The 21,770-nt window shown below is 32.5% G+C and overlaps 1 protein-coding gene across 10 annotated transcripts in view; it reads left to right on the forward strand.

Moving 5' to 3' along the window:
* Positions 1–21,770, forward strand: part of LOC129945574 (small conductance calcium-activated potassium channel protein) — a 424,927-nt gene that overhangs the window by 194,340 nt on the left and 208,817 nt on the right. The gene's annotated exons all lie outside the window — the stretch shown is intronic.

The following is a 21,770-nucleotide window of genomic DNA, read 5'->3' on the forward strand; positions in this document are numbered from 1 at the left end:
TGTGCCCAGGTAATGAACTTATTCAAAATAGTTTGTACTAGTTCTTTCAGTGTGCTAAGACGCTTCCCAGTTATCGCTATGGAAATGTCGTTCGCTAAGGCAATCACTCTTAATCCCTCCTTTTATAACATGGTTAGTAGTTCATTCACTGCTAGGTTAAAAATGAGAGGAGAAAGGACACCGCCTTGTGGCGTACCTCTTCTGACAGCTTTTCAGGCGGTAAAATCACCCAGTTCTTATTAGAATATGATTTATTAACCTACTAATTGATTTATCTACCTTCAGATATATCATAGCAGACGTGATGTGGCCAAATTGTAGAAAGCGTCTTCTGTATTTAGGGAAGCAACTTAAGTGAACTTCTTGTGATGAAGAGAATGTTCGATAGTGCGAACTATGTATATCAGTCGCTTGTCATATGCATGTTGAACATTCGATAACAAGAATTTGCTACTGTTTGCCCTCAAGTAAATATCAACCAGAAAACCAATTTTTTTTACAAAAAACCTTAACAAATAAGAATTAGAATTTATTTTTTTATATTTCCATTTAGTCTTACTATATAAACATATCCGTGCCTCAAGCGTGGAACTTTAAGCTACGTAAGAAAAATACAGTTAGCTTTATCCTTAAATCCAATAACTCCAATTATTTTAATTTAGAAAACTAGATCTAATTTCAATATATTTAAACTAAGTTTCCAACAATAATAATCTTGAACTTTATATAAGAGTTCATAGCATAAGACATCCCATGAACGAAAGAATTAAATTAAACTTCAAGCAAACAAAGAAATAACATGGAACTTTAACGTACATAGTTCTTAAAACCCCCTACTGTTAGAAAAAGAATTGTTTATTATCTTTTATTATGTACACCAATTATTAAAATTATCGTACTAATTTAGTTTCAAAAGAATTTCGTGTTCTTTTATTATTGTTAATGTTATGTTAGTTTAAAAAAGCTGCTTTGAAGTTTATACCATTATGCAGATGTGTTTTTTTTTAAGAATTATTTATAACATTATCGTCAAAACATTTTTATTGATTATTACTTTACATTTATTTTGCTTTGATCTTAAAATGTTTTTTTGTAGATAGATTGAAAAAGGATATTTTGTACTAATAAATTGATATATTTACGATTATGGAAAAACCAAAACTTATTTTTAAGCTGAGAATGGTTTAAAAAGTTAGTAACATTTTAGGGTTACTATGTTTTGTTTTTAACCTACACTTTATACAAAGACTCTTGCAAATAATGTCTCCTCTAAAGTAAAGTGCATTTAAAACTTTGATTACTTATTAAAATAATTGTTTATAAAATCATGATTAAAAAAAACCTACCCACCACATTGGTCTTTCCTACCAAAATGTATTTATTTTTATTTTAGTTTTTGCGTGCAAGAATAATGGATGCATAGAATATACTTAGACTACAAACAAAAATCTCAATTAATTTATCTTCTATCGAAGACTTTTTTTTTGCTGTTGCTGTTGTTAGAAAGATAGTCCTTAGTCACGCCATTAAAATCATTCTTTTAGCACTCAAAGATTTTATTCATAGGTACATATATACAAAAATGTATGTATATAAGGTTTATATAGACATAGAGTAAATGTACATTTATATACAAGCAACGACAATGTGCAGACATATTTTTCATGGGACATTTATTAGCAAGGTAATAAATAATTTTGAGACTTAATTACGGGGTTCTTAGATGCGATATTATGATTAATATTAATACTACACGCAGATAAGTTATTAATTTATTTAACTTGACATTGAATTTTCATCGATACACAGTTTTATTTTGTTTTTTGAAGATTAAAATTGATGGTGTATTTTGGACTTAGTGAAATTTTAAAGTTTTCTAACTTTTACGTTGCTAAAATGATTGTAAGAGATTCAAAAATTAATTTTGTAAACAACAAACTCGGAAACATTTTGAAACAATCATAAAGTTCTTTTTTTTTTCTTATGTTATGCGCGCACTAAAGGGGTTATGAATACCCTTATAATGACTACACACAGTGCGAGGAATTAGGAAACTAGGATAGGATTAGAAAAGAGATTTGATTACTGATGTGAATTTCTGTGAAGATTTTTGAATTCCAATTAAGTAAAGATTGCTGGCAAGGATTTTTGTTTTGATTGTGAACTTTTTTCAAAACTTTGTAAGGGAAAACTTTCGAATTAAATTTAAAAATATTTTAGATTGGGCCAAGAAATCCAAGTAATTTTATTTTTAATTGTTACACATAGTCCAAAAAGTCTCCGTACAGAAGCTTTCTTTTTGTTGATTTTTAGATAAAACATTAACTATAAAAATATATTAAAAACAAGTATTTTGAAATTCCCAGTCACAATTTTTTAAATTTGGTAAAAAGGTTAAGGTGGAAACTAATTTTTTTTTTTCAAAGTTAATACTTTGGTTCTTACATTGAATCGTTTTTCGATGTTACTACTTTGGTTTTTACATAAATTCTTGGTATTTTTTTTAAATAACACTAAAATTAGACTGCTGTGCGGAGGCTTTTCGGAAAAAGGGTTTATATCAGGACATTTATCAAAAGAGATAATTAACAAAACTAGGGTTTTTATGTGGTCTCAAAATCCACATGACACACTGGCTGCACATCTCGGTCCTTAAACCGATGATATTTAAAAATGGAGTAGAAGTATGTTGTACTGCGCTGGACGCTAATACAGTCATTCGACTTAAAGCCTGTTCGCTGTGGATCAATAATTATATTGCCCACTTCCATTTCTTCCATATTTGACAGATGAGACAATTACCTTTCATAAATATGGATCAAAAAATCATCTTCCCAATCAATGTAGCGTGTTCCAGACAGAACACTCTACATTAGATATCAAAAGAGGCCTGCCTGCCTTGACTCAGAGTGATATCGAATACCGATATACGAATCTTCTAATATTGTTATAGTGTCATAAGATCATGGGACTCTGTCCCAATAAACTTAATAACAGCCCGAAACTGCCGATCATCTCTTGAGAAAATGAAAAAGCAGTTCAACATTCGCCTCGTTTGGTGCCCGGTCATAGAGACATTCCAGGAAACTGCAAAGCTGACAAACTTGCAAAAAATAGAACAACTTTATCTTTGATGGGAAACAAATCCAACATGGGTTAAGCACGAGCTATTTATAAATTAAAGCTAAAACTTGATACCATAAAAAAAAGCAATATGAAGATGGCCTAATATAACGACTTGTTGGTCAATTAATCTAATTTAGCCAAGCTTGATGCTTAATGCTTAACGCTTAACGTAGTACCCGTGGCATGATGATTGGGTTCGATCCTTGCCTATGCCACCTAAAGTTTTTCCACGGGTACTGCCTCTATCGAGGAATTGAAAAATTCTCCAAGAGTAATTCTTGTCATGAAACGTTTGGAATCGGCTTAAAACTGTAGGTCCCTTTCATCCCTGATAACAGGGATGAAAGGAATGGTTGAGAGTTGTGAGTCTCAAACGGACTGTTGCGCCACCCAATTTATTTATTTATGATGTTTAACGCTCTTATCAAATCATTTCGGTTTGTAAAATCTGCTCATTAGCTCCGTTATAGAAGTTTTTGCAGAACACTGCTTAATGGGTAAGGTCGTTTCTCGACTTCGAGCACTTGCTTGTATGTTTTTGTTTTCAATCAGTAGCCTCCTTCAACTTACCTCGATGAACCTATTCTATCATAAGTTATTTAGCGATCTATTACAGCAGTTTTATAATTTTTATATTTTGATTTTTGAAACCATTGAACTGGTCTACAAAAAAACATCACAGTGAAAATTTTCAAAAACAAAATTAAAAAAAAAGTTCAATGCCCTGAAAAATAAAGTACACGACTGGGTTGCACGAACTTGCTCATGTATCCAATGACCCTTTTTTACAAATAGTATTTATATTTAAATATGAAACAAATAACCTATAAAATACGATTTTTTTTAAAAGTTCAAATGCTACTTAAAACATAAAAAAACTTTGATTACTCAATTTTTTTTCGAAGATAATATTTCTTCAGTTGTTCTTTATAATATTTTTAGTATGCAGCTTTGAAGTGCTTGTACAAAATGCATTTTATAATTGATAATCGTAAAAACAATAATGACCCGTTTTGAGATTATTTAAATTATTGGTTGAAGACGTAGCTCTTGCAATGAGACCTCGAACGAGTTTTATCACGAAATTGTCAATTCTGTTGATTCGAGCTTCGTTATATAGGACCTCGTAGGAATAGTAATGCGCGTAAGAAGAGTGGGCTGTTCGATATAAGCCGGTACAGCGTCGTAAACACTGCTGCTCGAACACCCGAAACTTCTCCATCTGGGAAGGGGCAACGTTGAACCACACAGGAGAACCATAAACGATCATCGACCCTATCAGGGCCATGTAGCAAATTACCTTCACTCTGGGGTCAAACCGACTGCTGTAAAACAGCCGTTTTGTCAGAGTGAAGGCTCGTCTTGCCCTTGTCAGAGCAGCATTTATATGTCTGTCGAAATATAAATACTGATCTAAGCAGATACCGAATTACTTCACTACACTTTTGCTCGCTAATGAACGTGAAGATCAACGATGACCATCTTGCTCCAAAGAAGAAGACTTATCGACCGAAGATTTTACGGGTTGGAGTTGTCCTTTCCCTTTTTCGGGAGAGGATGAACCACAGCGGTCTTCCAATGCACTTAATAGTGTGATTATTCAGTGCATTATTGAAGAGTGTGGTGTAAATGTCAATTGCTTTCATCGGTAAATGTCTTAGTACAACGTTTGATATACCATCGACACCTGCTGACTTTTTATTTTTTATTGAGTTGAAGATGAGCTGAAGCTCACTAACAACCGCGATTCTCAGATCGCCAATGTGTTATATCATTCTGTTTTCCAGGTCTTGGTTGGGGCAAATGCGAACATTCACCTTATACACTTTCTGGAAAACAGCTCCCACCGCCTTCACTTTTTCCTGCGGATCTTCAATTATGTTAAAGTCATCGTCAAAGATGGCTTCCTCTGGATCTATTTGCGCTGTCCTGAGTACGTCTCTGTTCTCTTCGGTTCTTTGGAGTTTCAGACTCGGATGGTCATTGTCGTTCTTTTTCATGAATATCTTGTTGATTTTGGGGAACATACTAGGGTCACTGGAATTAACTGACCGGATCTTGCGGTCCCAGTACTTGTTAATTGATAACCTTTAGTTCTCCTTAATCAACAGTCGTGTGGGTCTGTAAGTCGTCTGTACAAGTTTTTGAGTCGTCTCAGTACGCCACTCTTGTGCCTACGTAGTGCGTCAGTAGTCGCGTTTTTGTAAGCGTCCATTTTGTCCCGTTCTTTGTACTTTGGTATTGTCTGTTCCATCATTCGTTTTATTTTTCGTCCATCTGTTTTAAATGTTGGTCAGTTCCTGTGTTTGTCGGGTTTCTGTTGTTTGGTGGGGCTATGTCACTCGCACGAAGTTCTCTCGCTAGGGCATTGGTGAAACGAGTCCAACGCATCTTGCTGTAATTGTACGAACGCGTTGCAACGTATTCCTCCAACTCCACGCGTTTGTTCGAAATCTGCATTACAGCAGCCAGTCCGCATCCTCAACCCGTTCATTATCCAGCTTGCATTTTTCTTCGATGTGGGTTTCTGCATATTGCAGTTGGCCTTAGCATGGCCAAACCTCTGGCACTTCGTACATTGTAGAATGTAGTCATGCCTTTTTAATGTGTCCCAGTGTACAGCTTGATTGTCGAGAGATTCGATTTTCTTCACACTCTCAAAACTGCTTTAGGGCGATAATGTTACGACGAACATTACCAGCCTATAACCCCCTCGCCTGGACCTTACCCATAGTGAACGGCTTGACCTCGTTAAAATCGAGTCCATTCTCGTATAGCGGAAGAACTCAGCTGTAGGCTCTTTTTGTAACTCTTTCACTAACTTATATTCGGCCAGTGAGAAACAATGGACGGAATAGTTCTTTTCTCTTTTATTTTAAAATTTGTATGAGAAATTTGCCCTTAGCGGCCGATTTACATACCTGTTTAATGTCCTGTAGGTCAACCTTATGGGTCCTAATGAGTGGTATTTCTTCTTTCCTAGCCTGTGGTTGTTTCTGGTGTTGCTGCTGCTGCTGTTTCTGCTGCTGTTGTTGCTGCTGCATTGCTTTAGATGAGATCGATGGGCCCTCTGTAATTGGGCCACCACTGTAACATCACCTCATGTGTTGGCAGAGATATCTTTCGATACCCCTGCTTTTTTCTCCTTCTCCATCAACTTTTCCTCCCAATAAATAAAGTCCATAATTTCTCGATTCTTAAAAAAAGCTACAATATTTTTCGTGCACTCCGCACGGATTCGAATTCACGACCTCTGGATCCATCTTCAGACGCCACCTCCACTAGGCTACTGACTACTTATTTAAAACAGTGGCACAAAGCCAAGTTAGCAAATAATCAAACACTTGGAAATATTTAAATTGCAAATTTAAAAAAAATTACACTTCTTCACTCGCTGGAAGTCAAGCAACGACCGACAGTTCAACGCACTAACCATCTTACCAAGGGTACAACTTTTAGGTATAATTTAATAAAAATTGACTTTTTAGGGTCAATGTCAAAAAGTTAATTCGTCTTCCCATTGGCCATAAATATTATGATCATCCTTAAAATTAGTTTGGTAGCCGTTAAGTTTCACAATCCGAGAGACTACCGGACTTTTTGAAAGTGCAGGTTTTGAAAAAAAGAGATCTGTTTAAAATCTAAATTGCTTTTTAGGTTTAGAGAACAAAAATTCCTTACAAATGGACATTATAAACAAGCTTTTATAATTTTACATTGTGTGTTTTAAAATCATGGAAAAATAGCACATGTTTTATTTTTGCAGTGTATCCATTACAGTATGCAACTCACTTGGAGTTAAAAATCAAATGAAAACGCAATTTCTGTATGTTTTTATTGAAATCTGCTTAGTTTAATAGGTTGCTTTTATTTCTTTTATTTCATTCCTTAGATGACTTCAAATAAGATTTTCTAAATTAAGTACCCAAACATAGAATCAAGGATTTTGATTGGGTTCATTTATGAGCGATAAAGTTATCCAACATTATAGATGCTCGAATAAACAAACATATATTTTATTTCATACTGTTCTGTGTTACTCGTATGTTTTAAAAAGCTTGACATTTTTGTTATAAAACAAAAATCTTCACTTTTTGATGTGATATGTTGTCATTAAATTCTATGTCCAAGTTATAATGCAAATAAAAGTTTAATAAATATCAATGAAAAATCAATTAAGCACGACACGATTCTAAAATCATGCAGGAAAATAAAAGTTGATGCAATAAAAGAAATTTGAAACTTAATTCATGATTATTTTGATTGTTTTTGTCTTGCAGTCTGGTTTTTTCTATTTTATAGTTTTTTTTGTTCTAAATTATGTTTATGGCTTTAAGTTTGAACGTATGTAAGTCAAATGATAAGTAGGGCGGATCCAGACTTTTTATCCTCGGGGGGCCATTTCTATTAAAGCGAAAAACGCTACAAAAATTCAAGAACCCAGAAAATGATTCTAATATTAAGAATTTTTTGTTTTTATTTTTTAAGCAGTTTTTTTAAACTCAATTTCGGGAGTCTTTTACTATGGTTGTCAGTCTGCTTACTCGCAGATTGGAGCTAATGCTAGAAAATATTTTGATCTTATAGGAGTCAATAAAACTTAAAAATTGTAGAAAGAACAAATTGCACGTTTCAAAATCTCTTTTTACTTAAGTTGTTAAGAGATTCAAAGCTTTTATGTTAATAGATATGAAACGTGCATTGTGTTTTTCAATTTGCTATTTTTTTGACAAAAGAGGTACTTTTTCTGTTTTTGGGGCATTTATGTTATTGAAATTAGTGTTTAAATCTGAGTTCTAGAACATCTAAAGTTAATACCTTTAAAAAGTAGATTTCTTTAATTCAATTTTGAAAGAAATATAATGAACGCTAGGTCGCTAGAACTTTCCAATTTCTCCAAACAAGTTTGTTTAAAAACATTTAATATATTTTAATATTTAAAAATGTACCAGCAAACTAAGTTTTTCTCAAAAATTTGAATGCCAATTCATTATTCTAAAAACTTAGATCAACTAATGTTCTCTTTCGAAAATCATTATAGCTGGTTTTTTAAATTAACAATTTTTAAATGTTGTGTTCAAAATATTTTTGGTATGCAGTAATTAAGTACTTGTAAATATACATTTAAAATTTAAATTTCATTAAAAAATGTTCACCCCATTCTGAGATATCAATTTTTGTAAAAAATATTATTTTTTAAAAAATCACAAAAATAAGTAACGACATTTTTGATCATCAAAGATCATCGAAAAAAGCTTGAACTGAAAGAGAAGATTATTGAAATCGGTCGATTAGTTCTTGAGAAAACGAAATAACGGTTTTATGAGGAGTTCCCTTCTAGAGCAAAACAAAATAATGTTTTTCTTGTAGAAAGAAGCCGAAATAAAAAAAATAGAGGAAGTTTTAAAAAAATCGATTGGTTAATTTAAAAAAAAATTTCGACAAAAAATGCCTTAAGCTGATTGGCTGAAAACCGTAATTTCAATCGTCACAATGGGTTAGGTTTTTAGGTGCCAGGACTTACGTCGTAATGTCATGTTTGATTCGAATTTTTTTAAGTGTCATGACCCTTCCATACCCCCCCCCCCCCTTGGATCCACAATCGAATGATAACATATTGAAATTGTGAGAAAATGGTTACAATTTTTAAAGAAATTTCACGATGTATAACTGAATATTGGCGTTCGGTATTTTCGCCCAGAACCCTAACGCAAAAATCCTAAGATGTCATAAAGCCCAAAATCGGCAACAAAGCCAAGAATAAATCGCAAAAAACCCGACTTTTCAAAATTCATTCTTGAATCTTGAAAATTTCGTTTTAAAAACACATGCTTTTAGTATTAAAAATATAATTAAATAAGTTCTTCGCTTAGAGCTTTGAAATTTTGTATTTTAATATTATGCGCTTAGAGCTTCGAAATTTTGTATTATAATATTAAATTTAAAGAAATAAGCATTTTTTTAAAAAGAAACCAATAGGCATTCTTTTGTATTGGAAAGAAGACCAATTTGCAAATTTTTTCACTAATTCCATTTTCAGAGTCTTGAATCAATTCCATTCGCATAAACCTTATCATTCACTTGGCTAGAAGGAAGAAAGTCTTAAATTATGAAGACAAAAATCTTTGAGAAATAACATCGTCAAGACTTCTTGAGAATGATAACTATAAATTTGTCTCAATAAAATGTTAACCGTTCAAAAGCGGTTTCGATTGAATACTTGTAAAATGTTAATAAATGACAGTTGCCCAAACAGCAGGCCATTTAAAATGATACTTCGCATTGTTAAATCGAGTCCAAGACTTTTTTAGTGGCCAGTTATATTTCTGTATGAGACTTTTTTGTGAAAAAAATTGATATAATCGAAATTGCATACTCATTAAATCAGAATATTAACACTAATCAATGGAAACTTGTTTTCACAAAATTAAATGCAAGATTCTCACTTTTCGAAAGATCAAACACTTAAAGTTTAAAATTACGAATCACCAGCAAATTTTCAATAAGCCCAATTTTCATATATAGAAGTTTCATATAAGTACGTACATATTAAATATTTTATTAAAAAGACACAAAAAAAAGAAAACATTTTTTCCAGTCATGAATGATATACTACTTTAGCATGTTTAACACATCCTGCTTGTTTGTAGAAGACTTTCATTTTGTCTTGTCAGCACATCATCCAAGCTAGTTGACGCAAGCCCATACCTTCCCTTATATTGTAAGGAATAAACAAATAGAGTGCCTTTTGGCTGCCTGTCTGTTGGTTTTATAGTGGTGTCATGTCACAGCGACACAGCAGCAAGGAGCAAGCCAGGAAGCAGCAACAGAAACAGCAACAGCAACAAATAATATAGCAGTAGATGTGGTATAGTAGCAGCAGGCAACATCAGTGATGAAAGAGCACGCTTAGACCATATAATAAGGTCGATTGCGATGCCTCACAAAAACTGTCAGAGGAAGTGGAATCCAACCCTCACTGTTGTCGTCACCGTGAGTCGTCGTCGTCGTCGTCGTCGTCGTTATAGTCAGTCGTCTGTGCTACTGAAACATTTTGATGAAGCTTTTGATTAAAAACCGTATACTGTCGTAGTTGTCATATCGTTTTTAATTCTAAAGAACATGTCGTTGCCCTAGGACAGGTTTCCTTAGATGAGATGAGTAAGGCAAATGAACAATAGTCACTTCATATTGCCATATATTTATCTAGCAAGCTTGCTTGCTATAGGAGCAGGTGCAAAGTATTCAAAAACGCGCTACATTGGTACTTCCTCCCTTAAACATTCATTCATACATTCAGGGATGATGATGATGATTATTTAGTTAGGAAGTTTAGGGAGAAGAATATGTTTGCCTTAAGCTAAGCCCTGAACAGCGTTGATGGACGTTATTAAATTTGCATTGCCTTTAACTCACAGTAACATTTGTGTGATTCATAAAAGACTCCATATGTTAAGCTTTCAGGTAAATCAATGGGAGTATAGACTAAACAAACCATCGTACGCCAGGGTTTGAATTAAATTGAAATTTTAAGTCGTAGTGACATTTTCTTTGATTTCGTTGTTAGAGTCATTAAATTAGAAGTTGAAAATGACTAAATGTCAAAGGTAAATGTCATACTGATAAGTTTGGTTTTAACACATCCTGTTCAAGGCTGAATCACCCTTTTGCTTTTTAAGATGGCGAAACTAATTAAATACGTTTTTATTGAATGTTTTCATCTAAGACAATTTGATTTTATGAATTCATTTTAAGCAACTAAAAATATTGCACACAATTATTATTTTTTAGATATTTAAAACTATCAAAAAGATGTTAGATAGTTGCTTTAAGACAAAGACGCATAGACGCCAAAGATACTATACCTTATGGTATGTTTACTATGTACCTATGGTTTAGAGAGCGGAATGTTCAAACTATTCCTCCTAAATTCCGAAAGGTGTGCTGAAAGGGGGATGTTAAGTTTTACTTAACAAAAATATGTTATGTATGCATTTCATCTATAATGTATGTTTTTTGGTTAAATTTAAACATATGGCATAATGTCAATATAACCTACTAAAAGCGTTGACTCAGAGAGAAGGTATCTTAGAAGGTATCAACGTATTTTATATGAATCTAAAAAAATCCAATACATTTTCTGGTGTATTTTAAACTATGCTTTTTTGATATTGTACCAAATTTTATTCCTTGTGGAATGAGAAATTCTATCCCGAACTAGGTAAAATGGTAATGATAAGAGCTATAAAATTATAAGAATCAGCGGTGTAAGTTCCTGTTGTTATAAAGTTAACCCTATTTAGGAAAATGAGAATAAAAAGAAAGATCTGTAACGATCAATGACCCAAAGTCCCAATAAACGTAACACCACATTATCATCGGTTCTTTAACTTTAACTTTTCTATTCCAATAAATTGTTTCGTCTAAGACAGTACCCACAACTTTTTATATGCATTTTAAGATCCACATCTTTTTCGGATGATAAGCTGAATAAATCCCAATCTCGAACCAATATGGTCTAATTGGAAATTAAAAATCGTGTAGAATTAATTGCTATAAAAGCTCAATGCTGCCTCCTGTCGTTGAAGCGTAACTTATCCCTAATGCCACTGTCGCACTTTATCGAGGAAACCTCTTATGGAATATTTAAAGACTCGACAAAATGCCTCTAGGTGCTTAAGATTTTCCCAACAATTCAACACATTTTTTACACCTTGTGATCTGGTTTTACTTTCATTAATGCAAAATTGAATATAAATTGCAGATGTGAGTAGTTGCCACGAAAACAAGTTTAATTCTTTAGTATAGAATCCACAAAAGAGTTTGAAAATGATAGGCGATGTTATTATAACCGTAAGGTTTACACAAATAAAGGTCTGTCGAATTAGATAGTTGCATTTACGCCCTTAAACTATTCAGCCGTAATACTCGCACCTCTAGGATTCCTAACTGGTTATCAGTCTACGCTTGAGCCCAATTTCGGACGTACTGTCAAGTATAGAGATTCTATTTTCAACGGCACATCGAGAATGTAGAATGCTTTACCCAATTCTGTTTTTCCTTCCTATTTTAATATTCAAAACTTTAAGATCAATGTGCAGCGGTATCTTCTTTTCAATCCTTTCCTACCTTCCTAAAGATCTTAACTTTAAACATGTTAAGGGTAGCAATTACTACTTGAGTGCTTATTAATACAAAAAAAAATCAACCGCAAAACAAATGGCTGGAGTATACCTTACTGCCCAATAGCCTTAACATACTCTGTTGTTCTTTAAAATTCTGGAATTTAAAACCAGTATGCCTCGACAACCCTTTTTAGACCCCATCTTTTATTCTCATTTTTGCACTGTATGATAAAAAGGAAACATATCATTTGTAAAAAACATGAGGAATTCTTCCTCTTCCCCTTCTTTGGTTCCTACACTCGTTGTCAATGACACTCCTTTTGTTAGCTCTTTAGAGAAAGCTTATCTCTTTGCTTTCGCCGCCAATTCTTCGCTGCCAGTTAGTGTTATGACTCCGCATCGAGTAAGTGATTCTATGGGACCAATCTTTTTTTGCACTCGTACTGTGGCAAAAGTCCTTAGAGATCTAAACACACATAAATCCGCTGGTCCGGATGATATCTCCGCTATTATTCTGAAGAGGTGTTCTTCAACGCTTGCAAAACCACTGTGTAAGCTTTTTCATCTATCGTACTCCTCAGGTCTCGTTCCGAGCGGATGGAAAACTGCATTTGTCCAGCCTATTCCCAAAAAAGGCGAATCTTCCTCATCCTCTAACTACCGGCCGATTGCACTTACGTACCTTCTTTCCAAGGTCATGGAAACGCTGATTAATTATTAGCTCAAAAAATATCTTGAAGATTGAAAGCTTCTTAATGACCGGCGATACGGCTTTCGTACCAATAGGTCACTGGTGATCTCATGGTTCATCTCACCGTTTTGGAGAAAGTAAGATTATTGCACTTAACATTTCAAAAGCATTTGATAGGGTTTGGCATCAGGCTCTCTTATAGAAAATGCGTTCTTTCGGTTTTCATGAATCCCTCCTTCATTGGATTAGCAATTACCTTTCGGATCGTTCCATACAAGTAGTATTGGATGGGTTCAAGTTCTAATCCAATACATTGTTTCGCTGACGATAGTACTCTCAGCTTTTCATATTCGTTTTCAGGCTCACACCCCTCTTGGATAGTATTGGACGTAAAGCATATAAATTTATAGATGATAATATCATCATAAGTTCATTTACTTCGTCGTAAGGCCTCTTGTCTGACCCTTTTTAACCGTTATTTTAACGGCTTATGCTCTAGTGAAATAGCAAGTTGCATTCCTCCCCTTAAACAGTTCAACCGTGCTTCTAGAGATGCTTTTCAGCATACCCTCAAGCCCAACTTCAGTCGTACTACCAAGTACAGAGATTCGTTCTTTAGCCGTACTACGTGAATGTGGAATGCCTTACCACACTCTATCTTTCCTAGTCATTGCAATATTCATTAATTCAAAACCAATGTGCACCAACATCTCCATTTAAACCTTCCCTCCTCTTCCTAGTGCTCACACTGTGCCTCTGCATAATAAGGGTAGTAATATAGTAATAGCCCCTTGAGTGTGTGCTTATTATAAAAAAAAAATACTAACTTATTCAAAAAGAAGATGATAAACAAAAGGTCAGGAGTCAAAAATATATGTACATACAATATTTTTTTCTTTTAAAACAGGTAAAACACATTTTTTAAAAAAAATACATTATCCGTTTTTACATCGACAATTATAATCCTTAGATATTAAAATTACAAAAAAAATAATTATAATAATTGTCAAAATTTTATTTAAATGATGATATTTAAAGAATGTTTGTTTTACGCATACGAACTTATGGAACAATTCTTGTCTTTAATTTTAGCCTTATGAGAGAATTGCATTTATAAATCTTTTTACTATAAGGACAAATATCGATATTCATCTAACCAAATGTATTTATAAATTATTTTCTATTAAGTTCTGCAAGAGCTGTCAAACTTTTTTATTGAAACAATAACCTTGCGAGGTCAACCAAATTTAGCCATGATGAAATTCTTAATTTGGCAGTTCATTTAATTGGATTAAGTAAAATGACATTAACTGAATAGAATACTTTCTATAACTTGACAGAGTTAAACAATGAATATAAAAAAGTTGGTTGTTTCTTTCTGGGGAGACAAAGTCAATCAATCTGTTGATATTAATTATTTTCTCTTAGGAACAATTTTCTATTGTAAAATGATTATTTAACCATTGATTTCTTTACAAATCTGGTAAGTCACACCACTGAATAAAGGAACAGATATGAATTTTAGAATGGACTTAACAGCTTCTGACTGCTAAAAGACTTAATTTTAAATCAAACATTTTTGTCAAAAAATAATTTCAAATGTTTAAAAAACTTGAGATTACAGAGTGCAAATAGAAAGATACCGAGTTGTTTATATATAAGCTAGCTGCTTTGCAATTCTAGAGTTTATGACTTGACAAGAAACCATTTTTTAATATTAATACCATTTTGTGTTTAAAATATCATCAAGAAGCAATTTAGTTTGCATACATTATTTGCAATTTAAAAACAATTATTTTAATGTTTCAAATAAGCAATTTTAACAATAAATTCAAAATGATAAGGAAAAGGACAATTTCCGGTCAAAAATAATAGTCTCGTCTTGGATGACATTTAAAATTCATCGTCTTCTTCCGGTTTTATAAGAAGTGGCCGAGACGATACCATGTTTAGACGTTTTGTAGGTAGCTTCATATACATATGAATATAGAATTCAGGCTAACTCAATAAAAAGTTCTGCATCTGATCTTAAAAAAGCTATTCTCCTCTATTGATCTTAAACTTACATTTTTTTAATTGATTTTAAGCATGGAAACAGCCTTACTGTCAACTCTTTTGATATAATTTCACCTTGGCCCTTATAAATTTGTATGCATTGTCTTAGCCGCAGAATTTCTGTTTATGAATTGATACTCAGCAATCCCAAATAAATGATGATAAACGAAATCAGAATTCATAACTTCTTCGGTATACAAAAAAAACTGTTTTAATTCTCACCACCCCCTTCCCCTATAAACTTTTAATTCTAGTATAGAAAGTTAAGGAACAAATTCTTCAATATTTATACTTTTTTATGGCGGTAATTTACGTTTCAGTTTCCCTAAGACCTAAGACATCGGTATCTGTTTAAACTTTAGCTTCACCTCTGACTTAAGGCAAAAGACTGAAAATCTCAAATCTAAACGGCAACAGTGACATAAGGAGACAAATTATGAAACACAATAACTATAACAAAAAGTTGACCTAAAATAAAATAATATAAAAAGTTTTTCAAAAGTCATTAAAATATTGTTAATACTTCCGTTTATTATTATGTTTTTATTAGTTTACATATTTATTTTAGTTGTCTAGTTTTTTTTTTCTATAAACAAAAATATTCTTTTCTTTTTGAGCGGATAGGGTTTGGCAACATGAACAAGTTATTCTTTGCCTTTCTTCCAACCCAACCTGCTACAACACACCCTAGCTCATTAAACCACATTAGGATTTACAACCGAGTTGTATAATTTGTAAAATGGTTAATAAATAAGGGTGTTAATCTTCCTGTGGGATCTAGTATTACATTTATGTATGTACAAACATTACCATACTTAGTATAGTATATTAGATTAAAAAAAATAGAAAGATGAAGAAAAAAGGAAGAAAGGGTTTTCTGTATCCTAACATAAGTAGAAGTTGTGTAGGCTGCAAAGCTTTTAACACCACTATTATTGGCTTAAAAATCGAGTACTTCCTAGAATTTATATTATACTGGTATATTTTAAAATGAGAAAGTAGGTAACATTAAAAAATGATGTAGAAAATTTAAAAAAAGTGGTTTTTAACATAAATACTGTCCTTCTATAACTCTTTTAAAGGAGTTAGAAATTGCAAATGGGTCTCATGCTTTATTTACATCCAATTTTAAATTAAATAGTTTGAAATTTGTCGAAAACTCATCATTCAAGACATTATTGAATCAGTTGTTTTTAAAAGCTCTAGATTTTTAAATAGTAATCAAGGGGGATTAAATTTTGAATTTGAATTAAATATATTTAAGAAATTATTGTCACTAATTTGATATTCACAAAGGAAGTTATTGTAATCGGTCCGATTTGTCTAATTAAACATTTTGACATTTCTCGACGTTTATCCAACATTTTTCACATATGAATGCAGCTTTGAAAAATTCTTTCTTTATAAAACAGTCTTGATGGATGATTTTGATAGGTTCTCAAAATTGATCAAGGGGTATAAATTGCTATGGATTCCTGCAGTTAAAACGTCCAGATTCGGAAGAGCAAGTGGAGGGGCAGTTTATGGAATACGTTCATATTCATCTTTTTTGAAGGCCAACAAAAAATCTCACATGAAATGATGGATGGTTATTCTGAACGGACGTATCCAGGATGATGCGGATGGATCTTCAACAATTGATCTTTGTATTGAAAATTATAATATGCTACTGCATATACAAAGTTTTAAGGTGTAGTCTCAGATAAACTCGGATCATACGCCAATCGAACTTGTTTTAGAGCAGGACTACAATAGCAAATAAAGCTTACAAGAATCTTTGTAAAAACACAAAAAAAGAGTAACACAAATCGTTTGGTGGAAAACTGAAAGAGGTGAAGACGTCTAAGGACTGGTAGAGTTTATCAAAGAGCTAAAAACAACTGTATTTGTGAAAGGAAATGATTTGACTAGTGCAGACTTTAAAGAATATTTGTTGGTGCTACTCAACCCACAAATGTCTCCAGGGCATATCGAAAGCATGCCTCAAAATCTTGCTGTTCTTCTTCTCGACAACCCCATCACGGTCAACGAATTAAATGAATTTCTTCAAAATACAAAAAGGAATAAAGTACCAAGTCAAGACCGAGTGCCATATGAAGTTCCTTACCAAAGCCCCACAATCAGCAATAAATATATTAGCTATAGGTATAAACTTTTCAATCGAATGCTTGAATGTGGAAAAGTGGAATCAGATTTCAAAAAAAAATATTATTTTCCCAATTAACAAAAGGTGATCAGAACATCGTACAAAACTATAGAGGGATATCGTTTATGGACACTATCGCAAAAAGCTTTGCCGGAGTTCTACTAACAAGACTACAGCAATGGGAAAAGGAATATAGTATCCTAAATGAGTTCCAATGGATTTCGAAAAGGCTACAGCACTGCTGATAATCTGTTCAACCTCTTCAATATCATAAAACTTTAAATTAATGACAACAAGAAAGTTTACTGTTTCTTTATTGATTTTAAAGCGGCGTTTGACTATATTTACCAAAGCACTTTTAAACAAACTGGAAATCTTAGGGATTTCTGAGAAACTCATCCGAATTATAAAAGAGATCTGTATGATAAAACACCAGCTGCGGTATGGGATGGGAAACAATTGTCAGACTGGTTTGAAACAACGATGGGTGTTACACAAGGTTGCTTGCTGAGTCCACTATTTTTCGCACTCTATATAAATGATATCCATGAGTTCATAGGAGGGGGTATTTCCCTGAATGGAATGCAAATTCGATTATTAATGTGTGCAGATAACACTGTGCTAATAGCTGATAAGCCAGAATAAGTAGAATCTTGTTATAAGTCTGGAAAAATCGAAAGTGATGGTATTTAGAAAAAGAGGTGGTAGACTTAGCCAACAAGAAAATTGGAAGCTCAATGGAGCAACCATTAAAGTTGTTAGCAAATACAAGTACCTTGGTATATGGCTAACTTCCGGACTAAGCCTAACTGAGCACTTTAAAGAACGAGCTACACAAGCCAGACAGAGCTTAAATTTTACGAGGAATCGGTTTATCACTAATAAAGATGTAAAAGTAATTTCTAAGATCGACAGGTTACCAAAATGTTTAGTCAAGCTAATGCGTAGGTTCGCGAAGTTTTTTTTTGTCGTCCATAGCTCAAAAACCACTAGAGATATTGACTTCAAATAAATTATGGCATACAGATAATAATGCAAAAAGATGCAAAAAAATTGAGTGGATGGTTTTTTTTCCCATAGCACTTTAAAAAGCAGGTAAAAAATTTTGTTTACCAAAAATGTCTCACGAACTAATAAATTGACTTGAATTAAATTTTATATTATACATTGTAATGTGATACCAAACTAGTATATTTTTGAAAAAAAAACATCCAATTAACGGTTTTTTTATAAATCAAAAAACCTGAAAAAAATATGTGTCAACTTGAATATTTTACGAACAAAACTTGATTCTATTGCCAAAATAATTTTGTGAAACGAAAAATGACGTTTTTGACATCTTGTAAAATTTTGAGAAAAATCCAACTAAAAGTTTTCTTATAAATAACAAAAACCTTAAAACAAATATTACTAAAAGTTGCTCAAAATTGATTTTCGACTTAAATATCTTTTAAAAAACTCTAAAAAATTGGCTTCAAACTTATTTTATTCAACAGAAAATTAGAAGATATTGACTTCAAATTAATTTCAATCATTTAATTTGTATTTGTTTACAGAAGAAATATTTTCTTTTAAGAATTGCTACTAAAATTGGTTTTCAGAAAAAAAAACTCTTTAACCAAAATACATTTTGAAATCAAATTTCTTTTATCATAGGCGACTTTTTAACAAAACTCAATAACTTACAGACAAATTGACAGACGGGATTGGAAGTTTTTAGTGTAAACCGAATCCCAGCCTCTTTTTATGATGATAATATTGGTATGGTTCAATTATGTATGGTACATTATATCGGCCAAATGACAACCTCCATCCGATGATCCAAAATTTTCGATGACGCTGAAGAATAATTAAGGTTCTATACCACTAATGTGTCGAAATATCTCATATTTAAGCTATTGAATTGTTGCTGGCTTATCAACGTTCATCTTTACTTTCAAATAATCCCAAAGAAAGATGGCCAAAGATGTCAAGTTACATGACCTTGGCGGCCAATTGATATCGCCACCACGTGAAATACCATGGCTATTGAATTTTGTACTCAAAAGAGTAATTGTTTTGTTACTTCTGTGGCAAGTGTCAACTTGCTGTTAAAACCACACATATATTTAAATTTGGTCCATTAAAAGTTCGTTTTCATCTCACGTTAGCGAACAATATTCACAGAGACTGCCTAACCGGCCTCATTTTTGAAAAAATATGGTCCATGATGCCACCAGCCCATAAACCGCACCAAACAGTCACTCTTTGTAGGTACATTGCTTTTTCGACAATCACTCTTATATTATCATTCTCTCAAATGTTGCAACTTTGCATATTGACGAATACGCTAATAAGAACATGTACCTCATCTCTGAAGATGATTTTCTTTGAAAATTGATCATCCACTTTGGCCATTTCTTGCCACCATTCTTACCATTGACAACTCTTGAAATGGTCAAGAGGCCTTAGTTCTTGAGCCAATTGCTCCTTGTTAGCATGTAAATGCAAGTCTTTATGTATAATGTTCATCAACGACTAGCGTAAGAGTTGCAATTATTGGGAACGACGACGCGGACGACTTGAGTTCGGCGGCTCTTCAGCCCCACTATCGCAAATAGTGGTGTTTCACATCTCTTAAAGACCCGATGTGATCAATTGTTTGCACGATTTTTCCGATTGTACGCACATTTCGACGATAAATTGACCGAAAAAATCACGAATTGGTTTGAAAGTCTATTATAATAATAAGACTGAATCACTTTAACGCTTTGCTCAATTATGTATCTTTCCGCGGTTCAAAATGAATAAGTCTGAAATTAAGAAATGTCAAATGAAATGCTCAAAAAATATAGAAGTGTAACTGCAGTTCACATACAACATTGGTACTTTAAATTTAACTACCTTTACGACACAGAATTAATTTTGTTATTTTTTTAATATGATTTTCATACAAACATAAATAACATAGTCCATTCCATCAGTCCAATTTCGCACTAGTTCTAAAATATGACCATATGGCGTCAGTAGTGATTTGAATATTGACTGACATTTACATTTCTATTTTAACGGCATAAGCCAATGACTTGTGATAGTCCCTCATAACGTATATGAGTTGACATGACCATGAATTCGAAAAATAAAGTTGTCAACAAATTGACCTTGAAATAAATCTAAAAGCCAAGCGAAAGCATAGCTTGATTTTAATCGCTATTCATTTTAGCAACAGGTCCTTCCTTATATCATCAACACTTAAACTGCAGCACACCGTTGATTTTAATAGGAACTGTTTTAACTTTATAAAAGGCTATTTTGCTTATTGACGAAGCGCATAACCAGAAATTAACCTGCTTACCCATTTTTTGTAAGAAGAAAATATGATTTAATTTCTTCTAAAAAAAATTCCACAATTTAAAACCTTGTGTCGACAAAATTTGACATTTTTAAAAGTCAAACTAAATAAAAAAGAGGCTGGGATGCGACCCACACTGATAACTTCCCATCCCGTCTGTCAATTTGTCTTGCTTAAAAGTTCGTCTATATGTACTCGTATCAATTTTTACCAAATTTACGTACTATTTTTTGTAGATTTTATTTTTTATGAAAAAACTGCATGTTGGATATTTATATAAAAATTCCTGAATATTGAAAACAATATTTTCTGTGAAATGAAATAAGTTTGAAGCTAATATTTTTAATTTTTGAAAAACTATTTGAGTCGAAAGTAAATTTTTACCAACTTTTGTTAATTTTTTTTCGGTTTCTAATTTTTTGTAAAAAAAAACTCAATTTGATTTTTTTTGATTTTACTGAATGTTGACAACAATAGTTTTTAAAAGATGTAAGTAAATTAAAGCCAATATCGTAAAGTTTTGAAAAGATATTTGAGTCGGAAATCAATTTTTACCAACTTTTCTACATTTTTTTTTAGGTTTTTATGTTTTGTAAAAAAAACTGTCAATTCGATTTTTCTAAAAATTTTATCAGATTTCAAAAACATTATTCTTTGTTGCACAGAGATGAAAGATGTCTATGTCGTACAATTTTGGAGGTGACAATTTTTTTTTTCAGTTTTTTTGATTTATAAAAAAACCGTCAAATGGATTTTTTTCAAAAAATATAGTTTTTTGATATCACGTTACAATATATTATATAAAATTTATTCAAAACTCTAGCATTTTCGTAAGATATTTAGGGTTAACTAAAATGTTCACCTTTTTTTAAAACTGCTATGGTAGAAAAACCACCACGCAATTTTCTTGAGAGCCCTTTCTGCATCTTTCTGCCTTATTATCTGTAAAACAAAATTTATTTGAAGTCGATATCTCTTCTGGTTCTTGAGCTATGGACGACGGAAAACAGACATCTTTCTAAAAAATGTTATATTTCGACTCTAGGGACCTTGAAACGTCGATAAATGTCAAAATTTTCAATTTGACAAATCGGACCCATTACAATAACTTCCTATGGGAAGTTAAAAAAGCAACAAACGGATTTTCTTACAAAACTAAAAAAATACCCTTTAGTTCCTTGATTTCTTAAAATTTCAAAGAAAATATCTACATTATCTTCTATGAAGATGCTCCATGTAAGATTTCCTCGTAGTTAGATTGACCACGTTATCATGAGTCATATTATATCATATCAG

Source organism: Eupeodes corollae, chromosome 2 (assembly GCF_945859685.1).
Source record: "Eupeodes corollae chromosome 2, idEupCoro1.1, whole genome shotgun sequence".
NCBI classification, from domain to species: Eukaryota; Metazoa; Arthropoda; class Insecta; order Diptera; family Syrphidae; genus Eupeodes; species Eupeodes corollae.